Below are 12127 nucleotides of genomic sequence, written 5' to 3'. Positions count from 1 at the left end.
AATCAGGCAGGGGAGCAGCACTCATTCAGGTTGGTTACTGGATGCCTTTCAAAAAAATGCAGGTAAAAGGTCCGTCCACTCATACTTGAGCCAACTAAGAAGCAGACGTATCCAAGAAATTTTCAAACTCTGATCCAGCATCGCCCCTGAAAAATATAGCTCAACAGCTGAAACCAAGACCGAACCAGAAACATGTAATTTTTGAAATATGATAGTTACAATCAGCCTAAAGAGGCAAGCGCATTAACTAACACTGCTGATGCTGGAAAAATTTGCGGGCAATCAGGTTAGGCAAATCTGAAAGGCTGGTTCTCACATAAGCATCCACAGTATGGCTGTATGTCCAAAGCTTAACCAAACTATTCAAACTCACTGGTGTGCAAAGTCAGACTGCAAGGAAAACCCTTTCAGAAGTCATAATTTATCACACCGGAACATGGCTACCAGGGCATTTTAGGTATTTAAATGGACTGGAATTGGATTCTAGAAATGAGGAAATGGATCTTCCCCTACCTTTTCCTCAAGATACATATTTGTTTGTTTGTTTTTTTCTTATTCTGACAACTGCAGAGCATGACAGACTTCTGCTTTGACCCCATTACTCTAAGGCAGGAGGCAGCCAGGGTTTGCCTACAGACCCTACAAACAAAGGCAATTCCTTCCCATCCACTGGCTTTTGCATTGCCTGTTTACAGATCTGTGGCACTGGGGACACCCTAAAAACATCTGCACCACAAGATGACAGCACACACAGACAATGACTTCGCTGCAAGAAATGGAGGGAAGGGGGGCAAGGGGGGAATGACACACAGGTGCCTGCAGAAGGAACAAGCAAAGCATCGGGCCAAGCAAACCCCTTTTGATACCTGTTTACCACCCCACTTACGATACCCACCACCCCCCTTTCGCTCCAGCACTTGGGTCTCTCCTGCACTTTCAATTCCTTTGTTGTGCTCATTCCTTTGTTGCTGAGTATGGGGTTGCCGGCCCTTTCATGTTATTTCAGAGCAGACTGTAAAGACTCTGGCCCTATAAAGTTCTCCTGTGACATTACTAACCTTGTTACTCTTTATGCTACTCCAGTTTCCATAAGAAAGAAAAAAAGTAGCTAAAAAATTCCCAAGTGATTCAAACAAGTACTGTATTCATCTTCAGAAATGACTGGCATCACCTTGAGAACAAAATATCTACCCGATCGCTATAGGAAGGCTTTATAGCTTCAAGTTCTGTATAGATAACACTTCAACAGCACAATCATTTTTTTTCCCACCAAAAAGGATCATGAAAAGCACCAGAAATATTTGCAGCAGGCAGCTAATACCAATTCTAGCTTTCCTTGCAAGCTATTTTCACTAAATTACTCTTGATAGCATCACAATTTGTTGATGTAGGGAACAATATAAATTAACAAAGTCATGGCAGTCTGGAGAGAGAGGGAGGGAGGAAGGGAGGGAAATAAGGAGGCAGTATTTATTTGTTGAAACTAGGAGCTGCAAAGAAAAACAAGAAGCATTACACTGATTAAGTAACACACGGGTTGGTATACAACAGAACTTGTGTATAACATTTACAACCTTGTGTTTTGCTTTAGTAACTGGGACTAGACAAAACAATTGGACTGCAGCTGTACAACACCGCATGCCAGACCTTTGCTTTGATCTTACTGAATGGTAAAAACATTGGAGAGAAAGTTTGGAGACAATCTGAGTGATGCTTACAGCTTTTTAAGCTTGGAATTTGGTGGTTAGTGCATTAAGCATTACTCACTTTCTGAACAAAGTGGAAAGTTAACACAAACTGGCAGATGACTAACTGTCCAAGAAACAGATTACTGAATGAATCACCAACTCTACTTTTAGTCTAATAATAAGACAAATGAAGAGGAACAAGAAGGGGAAAAAGACAAACAAAAAATTTCCTTGCAGAGTGCTTATATTTGCACTGCCTGTGAACTTCCAGTTATGACAAACTACACAACAATTTTATAATTTACTGTGAGCTTTACACTGGGATTAGTTCACTGACATGCCTCACTATTACTTCACATCATCAATTAATTTGGATTTCTCTAAAAAGAAGTCTGTGCCACGCTTCCCCTCAGTACACACTTAACAACAGTTACAGGAATAAATGAAGGGATTGGAAATAAAGTTAAATGGCTGAGACAGAAGCATTTGGCAGGTTACAGGTTCAGCACATAGAAGTATTAATATAAGTATTAATACCTCAGGCACAGCAGGTACATTAAGCTGACCTGAATCAGAATTTAGGTTTCCCAGCTCAAGAGCAGGACATAACCAAATGTCTGCAGACACTTTGATTTTTGCTAGTCAAGTTCTGGCCAAATGTTTGCCCACTACACATTGCCAGCATGCAACTTTGAGTAAAATCATCACCAGTGCTGCTCAGGAACACAGGAGAATGGGGGCAGCGCTGTCCCTCTTCCAAACAACAGCCACCCACCTCCAGCAGCCATGTAGGGTAAAGACACACAAGACAGCTTGAGGTGATCTGGGTTTGACACAAAGGCAAAGGCTCTATGACCCCACTGCTCCTACCATTTCCCATGCTTTAGCTCTGCTGCTCTTTGGACCTACAGTCTTACTCATCAACTTGTCTAGAAAATTAGCCGGGGCTAAGAAAATGATAAATTGACGTGTGCTAGGTTGGAAAGCTGAATCAGCTCAGGAAAGTCCAGCAAGTGCATGGCCAAGAAGTACCTCCTGCTTTCACAGCAGCACAAGATGTTACCAGCTCATAACTTCACCTTCTCATTATGAAGGATGAGTTTAGATTTTCTCCTTCACCTGAGCAAATTCAAGCCACTCTGATCATCTGCTGATCCCGTTACTCAACATCTCTAAGTACACATAGTTGTCATCATCCCCGGAGTGATAAACGCTTGCAAGGAAGACCTGAGGGTCTAGGACTGCAGCCACCTGGTTCAAAAACCTTGCCACAGTCACCAGGTCTGCTCATCTCCTCAGCTATAACTTAGGTTTAAAACCTAAATTCATAAGAGCTCATCGCAACTGGGAGATAGGTGACATGACCGGGTCACATCACGCCAGGAGCAACCAGAATCAGGTGGGAATAACAGTAATTAGAATATTTGCAAAACATAGTACTTTTGCATTTTGTTAACATAGAAGGCTTGCTTGATTGAGTTCTGTTTTCCTCTAACATTTCTTTCAATTGTCTGTTGCAAACACAAGCCAAAATTACATCGTCCAAACCTCTCATGCCCTGGCTCCAAGGTTTTACTGCCAAGCTACAGGTCAGGCTGGGCACAGGCTGCTAATGGTTTCCTGCAGTACCACCACGTGGCAAAGCAAGACAAGAGTGACCTTCAGGAGACGGGGCACAACGCTGTGATGGCCACTGCACTTTGGGGGCTGTGTCCCATGATTGGCTATAGGTCTTTTAACAAATTTTGGTTTAATTTGATTCCTTACCCAGGTCCTTGGCAGACTCTGTGGTAAACCCAACCAGCAGAAAACTAACTCTACACACAATGAATAATCTTCCGCCAGTTTAGCTCTCAGGGCGGCTCTGCTGTGGAATGAGATAGATGCCAGGGCTAGCACAAGGAGAAGAGACGATGCAGAGCAGAATCACAGTCTTAAAATTCAGTAGCGACAGCCTCTGTTGCCCTCCACAGGTCCAGCCCTCAGGGATTTTGGACACAAGTCCCATTTCCAAGTCAGCAGAGCTCAGAACATGGATGAGACTTAGCCATTTTTTCATCTGACATGACCCAACCCTCATGACACTTCAGATGGGAAGATTTTCTAAGGACAGGTTCAGTGCTCTGATTTCAACTTATGTCCTCCTGGACTCTGAATAACCACTGACAGTGTATTTTTGCAGTCCTTACCCATTATTCTTCTGTGAACTTCAGTAAGAACTGTCCATAAACAAATCCCTGAAGTTGGAAATTGGCCTTTTCTGCTATACCAATCTGAAAATAGTAAAATCTCTCTTATTGGTGCCATGTAACAAACAACTGGATTTTCATATGTTTCAAAGTTATATCTCCACAGGCTTCTGCGTCTCTATTTTTAGTGCGCCTCTCCCAGTAAGGAGCTACAAGACAAATATTCTTCATCACAGTCTGGTTATACAAATTAACTACATAAATATATTTAGATATTTAGTGGGAAAAAAATGCCTGCTGACACTGAGGGAGCTGGGATAGGTCTAGATTTACTGAGGATCTGCCCCAAATAGGATTTTGTAAAAAGCACACTTTACTTTTAAAATAGAATAATAAAAAACAAAGAACTATTGCATCCTTATAAGGAATAACTTACTAGTATAAATATTGCAACAACAGAGAAAGTAAACATGGATGTTTCATAAATGTTGGAATTTTCACTCTAACGAGGAAAAAAAGACTAGCTCTGCCTCATTTATAGTCTTTACATCTTATAACAACACAGGCAACTTGAAAGCAGGCAGAAACACTATATATTAATGCAGCAGATCAGGAGATACTGATTGGACTACCATTAAAAGTACAGTACTTTGCATAAAAGAATTAAAATTTGATATACTGTAACAGTTGGGAGGGTATGTTCTGCTTCTGTAAGAACAAAAACCTCGAGTTCTGCAAGGTACAGTTTCAAACAAATTGCAGCATGCACTGAACACAAGGCAGTCTTTACAAAAGGATTTCAGCCTCAGAGGTAAACAGCTAAAAAGATGCCAGCACATTTGAAAACTATTACTTAAAATTAAGAAAGGAAAAAAAAAAAGGGGTGGGGGAGAGAAAGATAGGAGTTTAATAGATCACTTTCTGATTTGCCCATTTTTCAGTATCACTTTCAGTACTGGAAGACGTGCATTTCCTCCTAGGTAATGACAGACACATCCTGCAGTTGTCATTTACTCTTCAACTCCTATTTTTTGTTTACTTTCCTCTCCGGATCCTCTGATCCCAGCTCAAACAGCAACACAGGTCACTCCATAATCTTACTGTCCTCCCTCCATCAACGTGGAGCAGAGGTGGAGAACGGCAGCTCGGCAAGACGGGGCAGTGTGCCAAGTCTTCCCCCACTCGACATAAATAGATCACATTTTCCAGATGCGCATCTCTTACATCGAGGCTACGCGTCGGCAATACTCACTGCTGTGGAACCCGAAACACTGAGGAGATAGGAGAGGTGAAGATTTTAGCACCGCAAGCAGTAGCACAATTAGGTTGGTTGTTTTTTTTTTTTTTCTTAGAGGATATGAGATCTTTCACTGTTGCACAGCAAATCACTAAAGCTTCCATAAGTTTAGAGAAAAAAAAAAAAGGATAAAAGTTCAAAGTAATATTTTCCAACCTTTCACTAAGAGTAGGGGCCAAACCCACACATTTTAAAGGTCTTCCACAGTTTTATTATTAGAAATAGAAACCCTACTGATACTGGTGAGTCATTTGTATTGGCGGAAACCAAGAACACCCATTTTCTTCATGTGTTAAAAGCTCCCAATGTGGTTTTCTATTCATTACTGGTCGAAGTAGTTGACTAAAAACAAAACAAGTGACAAGAATTCACCTTATTGTTATTAAAGTCTGTTTTATACCAGCTGATTTTGTTTATTACACTTTCAGAGAACGCTTATTTTTTTCCCCATTCCACAAAAAGAAGAAAAATACAGAAAAGAGGACTATGAATCTAAACTCTGTGACAGTAAATCCGGAACCGCAGAGGGATAATTCACTCAGTTTGTTAAAAGTCTTTTGTGATCAACTAAGAAAGGAAAAAGAAAGGAGGGAAAATAAAAAAACCACAACAAGAAGATCAGTTAAAAATCATCAGTCAGCAGAAGCTATCAGTTTAGGATCCTTATGAGTAATCATAACAGAGTCTGTAAACAAAGAAGCAGTTGTACAAGAGCGTAAGTTTTCATCTTCACACCAATGAAGGAATCCTTTCACACTAATGGCCAGCGTTATTGCCACACGGGAGACAAAAAAATAGACAGAGAAACAGCAAAATTCTGAAAATTAAAGATAGGTAAAACCAGGTTTTTAAAATTTTGTAATTTCTTGCTGGCTTTAAAGAAAATTTCTGCCATAAAAAGAGGTGGAGGGTAGAACACTGTACAGCTTGCAACTGGAAAGGGAAAACACGATTTGTACACTGGACTTGTCATAACCAAACTGGGAACAATGCTTGGGTTTGGGGTTGGGCTTTTTTTTGTTGTTGTTACGTCCCATTCACAGAAAAAAAAAAAAAAAAAAAAAAAAGAAACAAAACAAACTCCAGAGGTTTAGTCACGCTGAACACTCACAGCATCTCGATGCACTTCGAGCACAACCTCTACCACAGCGCAATTAATTCTTACTTTACGCCATGCACCTAGCAGAACGGCAGCCTGATGTGTATTTTTATATTCCTGGGGAAGAAAAACCATAGCAAAGCAGTGACCAGAGAACTGAAAATAACCTTTGAACAACAGCTCAGCACTGACGGTCTCTCTGCTTGTGCCTCCTATTGTGGACAGTTTATCGCGAGGGGAGCTCCAAGCTGCACCAGACACGTGAGTCAGCAAGAGCAGCTTGTAGGAAACTGCTGACATGTTCAATTGCTCTCACATACACCGAACACACCTAAACCACTAAATAAAAAACAGGCTGCATGCAAATTGGGGTGAAGGAACACCTCCACACCTACAGTTCCTGTTTTCCTAGTTCAGGTTTAAATTTTAAAGCGATCACTAATAAAGCAGGAAAAAAAAAGAAAAAACCTTCAGTGGAGGTCAGCTATAATAAATATTAATGATTAAGTCTCAAGGGTAATTTTGTTTATTTAAACAGACATAGCTGCTTTTCCTCTTTTCAAAAAACAAAATTGCTGCTCCACAGCCCAGAAGCCCTGCAAAGTGACAAGCTGTAAACAGTTCCTGTTTTTCTTCATGGGGAGACTCCTTTTGAACCTATGCACCAAAATCAAATGTACCCATCACAGCCTGGCTGAGTGTTTTCAAAGCTCCGGAGGAAAAAAAAAAAAACCACAGGTTTCCAGCTTCCATTTCAACTCCTATTAGTGGTAAACTGGAAATTCATGGGTTTTTCATTCCTAACAGTTTTTCAAGCCTCCGTTCCACTGATATAATAGCAGAGAAAGTTATGGGTCAAGCTGTATGCAAATTACAGGTCTTGGAAATAAATCTGGGAGGATTCGACGCCTTTTAGATCACCTTTCACATTAAAAAGAAAAAGAAAACAGCGTACCTCAGGTCCCAGTGCCTCTTACCCCTGCAGCCATCACCTCCTTCTCCTCTTCCTTTCAGGCACTGGATCTCAAGCGCTGCAGCTTGCTCTGAGGGCAGGTTTGCACCAAGCAGGCGTAAACAGCCAAGGGGGAGCAGAGGCAGAGGAGATGGGGAAGGGACGAGGGGTTCCATTCGGAGAGGGTCCACAGCTGGCAGCCCCCTCACACACGCAGGAACTGCCCTTCAGCCCCCACTGCATTCAGAGCTTTTTGCAGACAACCTGTTTCAAGCCAAGCAGGGACACGTCTATTGATCTGCGGAGATGCCAGCGCAGCACAGCTGCTGCTCTCTCGGTTGTTGCTGTGGCTCTTTCTGCATAAAGATCAATACAGTCAGGCAGAGGAGTCTTTGGAGCCCAATTTTTGACAGACCCAAGTTATGTAAACTTTTAGGACAAGGGTTTTTCCAAACTTATTCCCTTGTTCCTTGTCATTTACCATTCCGGACATGCGGTTGCTCTTTGATCAATACCATTAGTTCTGGTAACTCAGGAGTCCATCACTGGCCACAAAAGCATTTGTATGCATTCCATTTCTTGCCTGCTTTAAAATTAGAATTCATAGCCCAAGAGCGGCACACTCTTTTCAATCCACTACAAAGATGTTTCTGCCTAACTAAAACACAAAACAAACACATTGTAACTCAGCTGGCTATGTTAATACATTTTACATCTTCCTGATGCAAGCTTCAACCGAATGCGTAATATTCAGGCAGCTGCCAAGATTAATGCATTTTGGCTAATTTTAAAGGAAACCAAAAAAAAAAGGTAAAAAAAGCTAAATAAGCATTTTGATCACTATTGTGGAAAATCTTAGGGAGTTATTGGTGGTATAAATCTACTGTCCATTCAACTACTACAATAAAATCATTTATGCAACTCAAATATCAGTAAAGAACTGCAGTATCAGAAAGACTCTCTTCCACATTCTCTTAAAGCATTTGTAGTCAGAAGGAACACTGAAAGCAGCAGCACTACCTTGGACTTAGAGAAAAGCTTTAAGTTTAAATCCATTCTCTTCAACACATTAATGGAACGACTAATACATTTCCCCTAACACACATACTTCAATCCAGAAACCACTAATATATGACCATCACACCCAAAATAAGCCGAGCTGGAAATTCAGACCCAGAGGTGAAAGACAGAAGCGTGCATGCCTTCAGATGTAATTCAGATCTGCTGAACACTACAGGTATGTTCATGCAACTTGTAAACTGAGAAGCCATTCAGAGGGCATTCCTTCGAGTAAGAAGGCACATACATTTTGATTTGAATATATAAACCATGTTCATACTACCTAAATTAAAATCACAAGAGACTCTGTTCACGTCACACAATAAAGGCTATTCAATTTACGCCAACAGTTTATTACATAAAAATGTCATTACTACCGAAATGATTACTTCGCATATATTAATGTTACAGAACTCATTTTTCAGCTTAGTGCTGTAAACGTCTCTTAGCTATACTCTTAGAGGTTTCCTCTTTTTCTGCGTGTATGTGAAGTCCTAACCAAAAAGAATATCACTGGCAGACAATGACAAAACAACTCTTTTTGTTCTTCTTGGGTTTTTAAAACAAACAAAAAAATACGATCACTGATTTTTTTTTTTCCATGGCTTGCGATATTTTAGAGAAAACCTTAAGGAAAATAACTAATTAGCAACCACACTGTTGCCTTGTTAAGAAAAATAGATACTGCACTTCAGAATAGAAAATCAAGCAATGAAAGTTTTGAAACAGGCAAAGGTAAGCAAGCAACTTCTGTCAGGTATTCCACACAACCCATCATCTATACAGCATTTTTTTAAGCTATGTCATTAATTACCCACACAGAGAAAGAGATATGCAAGATTGTTGTACAGTATGGTGTTTTTATTAAACTCATTAATTTCACTATGTTTCTGAGGCCTTATGCAAAGTCAAAGATTTACCAGAATCTCTTCATATTAGGAGCACCATGTCAATGCCTATTTTACTGGAATCTGGACCTTTATTCTCAGCTAGCAGTTTGGGTGCTATCTCCAACTTTCCTTCATGCTCAGCACAGAAGAGGGAACTACCAGTGTTTTCTTGCTGCAAAATAAATGGCAGAAAACAAAGAGGGAGAGAGAGAAGGGTGTCCCACCTACACCACCAGTGCATCCTGCCAGTGTGCATGACATTAATAGCAACACATGTTCAAAATGTGCCTCCAGGTCAGAAAAGGACTAGGAATACCTGTCCTAGCACTGCTTCCCAGTGTGAGACATTTGGGCGTAAACAATCGCTGATGATTAACCAGTTGGGATCTGTCAGCATGTGAATCAGTCGTGCACCTTCAGTGTGCACCTCTCCCATCCCATCCTCACAACTGTAAAAGTTTTCAAAATATTTAGTTGTTTAAGCACAAATCACACAGCAGAGCTGCACAGCATTGCCCAGAAATGCACACTCTGCTTCTGTTGAGCATTTCTGCAAAAGATCTCCAAATATCTTGACAACCACCCTATCTGCAAAATCACCAGGGACCTTTCTTGCCCACTTGACAGCTCAGTGTACTGGCATACATCAGTATGAATGGCTCCTCCAGTGTTACAGAGTGAACTAACAGAAAAACTAGACCTATGATCCTCATTTTTCAATCCTCTACTTTTCCAATTAGTCACGGCTTCCTTCCATTTCTTGCGGAGCACCTTCTGAACAGCCTTTGAAGCTGGAGGGTCAAATGTGAAAAACGATGCTGAAAGCACAGGTTCAATACACCGCAGAGAAGTACAACACCGATCCGTTTTGCTGAACAAGTGTCCAGATACCAGTGGTGGGGGCCAGGCGGGTGGATACAAAAGGCAACACCGCTTCTAAAAGAACAAGCCCACATCTGAAGTGGAATTTTATTTCTATCTGTCTGATATAAAGACTCCTAAAACACCATCCTAAGGCTGTTGCTACAACAGCCCCATAGACAACAGCTTAACACGCGACCTTATACTTCTATTCATCTCATCAAACACAATTATCTCAAATTTCAGTATTTACATACCTGAAGAAGTCAATTTACCCAAGCACCACCACCCTCTTAAAACTGCAGTGCATTCCACCATCTGCAGCAGAAATCTCTGACAATTCCCAACCCGAAAAAAATGACTTGTTTCTAGCTTGAGCCCCAGAATACCAAATTAAAACATGCACAAGTTTAGTGACAGTTCCAAAGTCTTTGAAAATGGGCTTTCATCACAAAAACACTGTCACGGCTTTAACTAGAGCAAACAGTAACACAGTAATTTTTCAGTCTTTCCAACATCCTGAAGAGTAATTCTAGTAAGATGCCATCCCTGCCTCACGTTTATTCTCCAAGAACGAAAAACGCGGTTTACTCCAGAGCTGCTGGAGCTTCAGCAACAAGGGTACAATGATCTCACGATAACTGAAGCGTTTTAAGCAAGACACCCGCTGCATTACAAAAATAGCCTGCTCCACAAAAGGAGAGGCATGATTTCACACTTAGCGTCTTTCATGACAGCCAGCGTCTTCGCCGAGCGCTGCCTTGCCTACACGTTATGTTTTAACGATCCAAGAAACTGTTATCGGAGTTCACATCTCTCTCCAAACCTATAAAAACGGGGTGTGTGTGTGGGGAGTGGGGAGATAGGACACAATCGGGGGTGCGGCGCGGTCCCCGCTTGCCCCGAGCGGCTGCAGGTGGCCGCGGGAAAGCTTCGGGACAGCCCTCCCGGACGGGGCTGCCCGAGGCACCCACCCGCCCGCCCCGGGGCTCCCGGCCCGCCCAGCGGGGGTGCGGAGGTCGGGGCAGCCACGCAGGGACGCGTCCGCGGACACACGCACACTTGGGCGCCCGCCGCGCACTCCGCGTTACGCAACGTGCGTGTTTCCCACTTTAAGGAATAAGCAATAAGCGCTCCTGCAAAAGCCGCGGCGGGGGTGCAGACCCCGCCGAACCCCGCGCAACAGCTGCGCGGGGAGGAGAAAAACCACATTGCCCCCACCCCGGCCAGCCTCCAACCCCAAACTTCGCCCCCTCCTCCCCTTCCCCTTCCCCAGCGGGGGGCTGCCGAGCCGCGGAACAGGCGCACTCACCTCGCCTCCGCGCAACTTTCGGGGGTCGCCCCTCTCGCTGAGGCTTGGGGGTCGGGAGGGAGGCCGTGGGGCGGGGTGGAGCGGGCCCGGGGTTGGGGGGGGGGGAAGGCTGGTACGGCTAAGGAGGTTTGGGGAGTGGGGGTTGCTCTTGTTGTTGCTGCTGCTGTTGTTTCGGAAATTCTTATTATTTCTCTGCGGTCAGAAACCTGCACCCTCCCCCCCCCAAATGAAAAAAAAACACCCGACCCAGACGCTCATCACATGGCGATTGCTTTGAACCAGCTGCTTCCAGAGCCAAAGTCTTGCGGAGAAAAATAAAGGGGGAAGGGAGGGAGGGAGAGAGGGAGGGGGCTGGCAGGGGGGCCGGAGGAGGAGAGAAAGCCGCAGCGGAGGGAGGGAGAGTGGGAGGGAGGGAGGCGGGGGGAGCGGCAGCGGCACCGCGGGGCTGTGTCGCTGCCGGAGCGGCACCCGGGGCAGGCGGCGGTGTCAGCCCGGCGGAGGAGGGACGGCGGCGCTCGCTGCTGCCGCGGCCGCTGCTGCCCGGCTCTGCCGCCCGCCCGCGCCCGCCGCCGCCGCCTCGCGCGCCCCGGCCCAGCGCCGCCCCCGCCCCTCAATCGCTACATTGTTGACATTCGCAGGCTGACATCATCCTCCCCGCCCCGCTGCCCGGCTCCATTCACAATAACGCTACGCCAACGGCGCAGCACCCGCCCGCTCCCTCGCCCGCCCCCGGCCCCTACGCACAGCAAGCGGCGTACGGCCGCTCCGCGAATAGCGGCG

The 12127-nt window shown here is 44.1% G+C and overlaps 1 protein-coding gene across 3 annotated transcripts in view; it reads right to left on the bottom strand.

Moving 5' to 3' along the window:
* Nucleotides 1–11899, bottom strand: part of BACH2 (BTB domain and CNC homolog 2) — a 192508-nt gene extending 180609 nt beyond the window's left edge. For 2 of the 3 annotated variants that reach the window (XM_065835248.2, XM_071806754.1), the window contains exon 1: nt 11348–11899. The gene's annotated coding sequence lies outside the window, so the exon portion shown is untranslated. The remainder of the gene's footprint in view (nt 1–11347) is intronic. The other variant, XM_071806753.1, reaches the window with a different exon arrangement.
* Nucleotides 11900–12127: the final 228 nt, after the last annotated feature.

The sequence above is a fragment of the Patagioenas fasciata genome, chromosome 3, assembly GCF_037038585.1.
Source record: "Patagioenas fasciata isolate bPatFas1 chromosome 3, bPatFas1.hap1, whole genome shotgun sequence".
Taxonomy (NCBI): Eukaryota; Metazoa; Chordata; class Aves; order Columbiformes; family Columbidae; genus Patagioenas; species Patagioenas fasciata.
The sequence above is the reverse complement of the archived record's forward strand: the minus strand, read 5'-3'. Positions and strand labels throughout refer to the sequence as shown.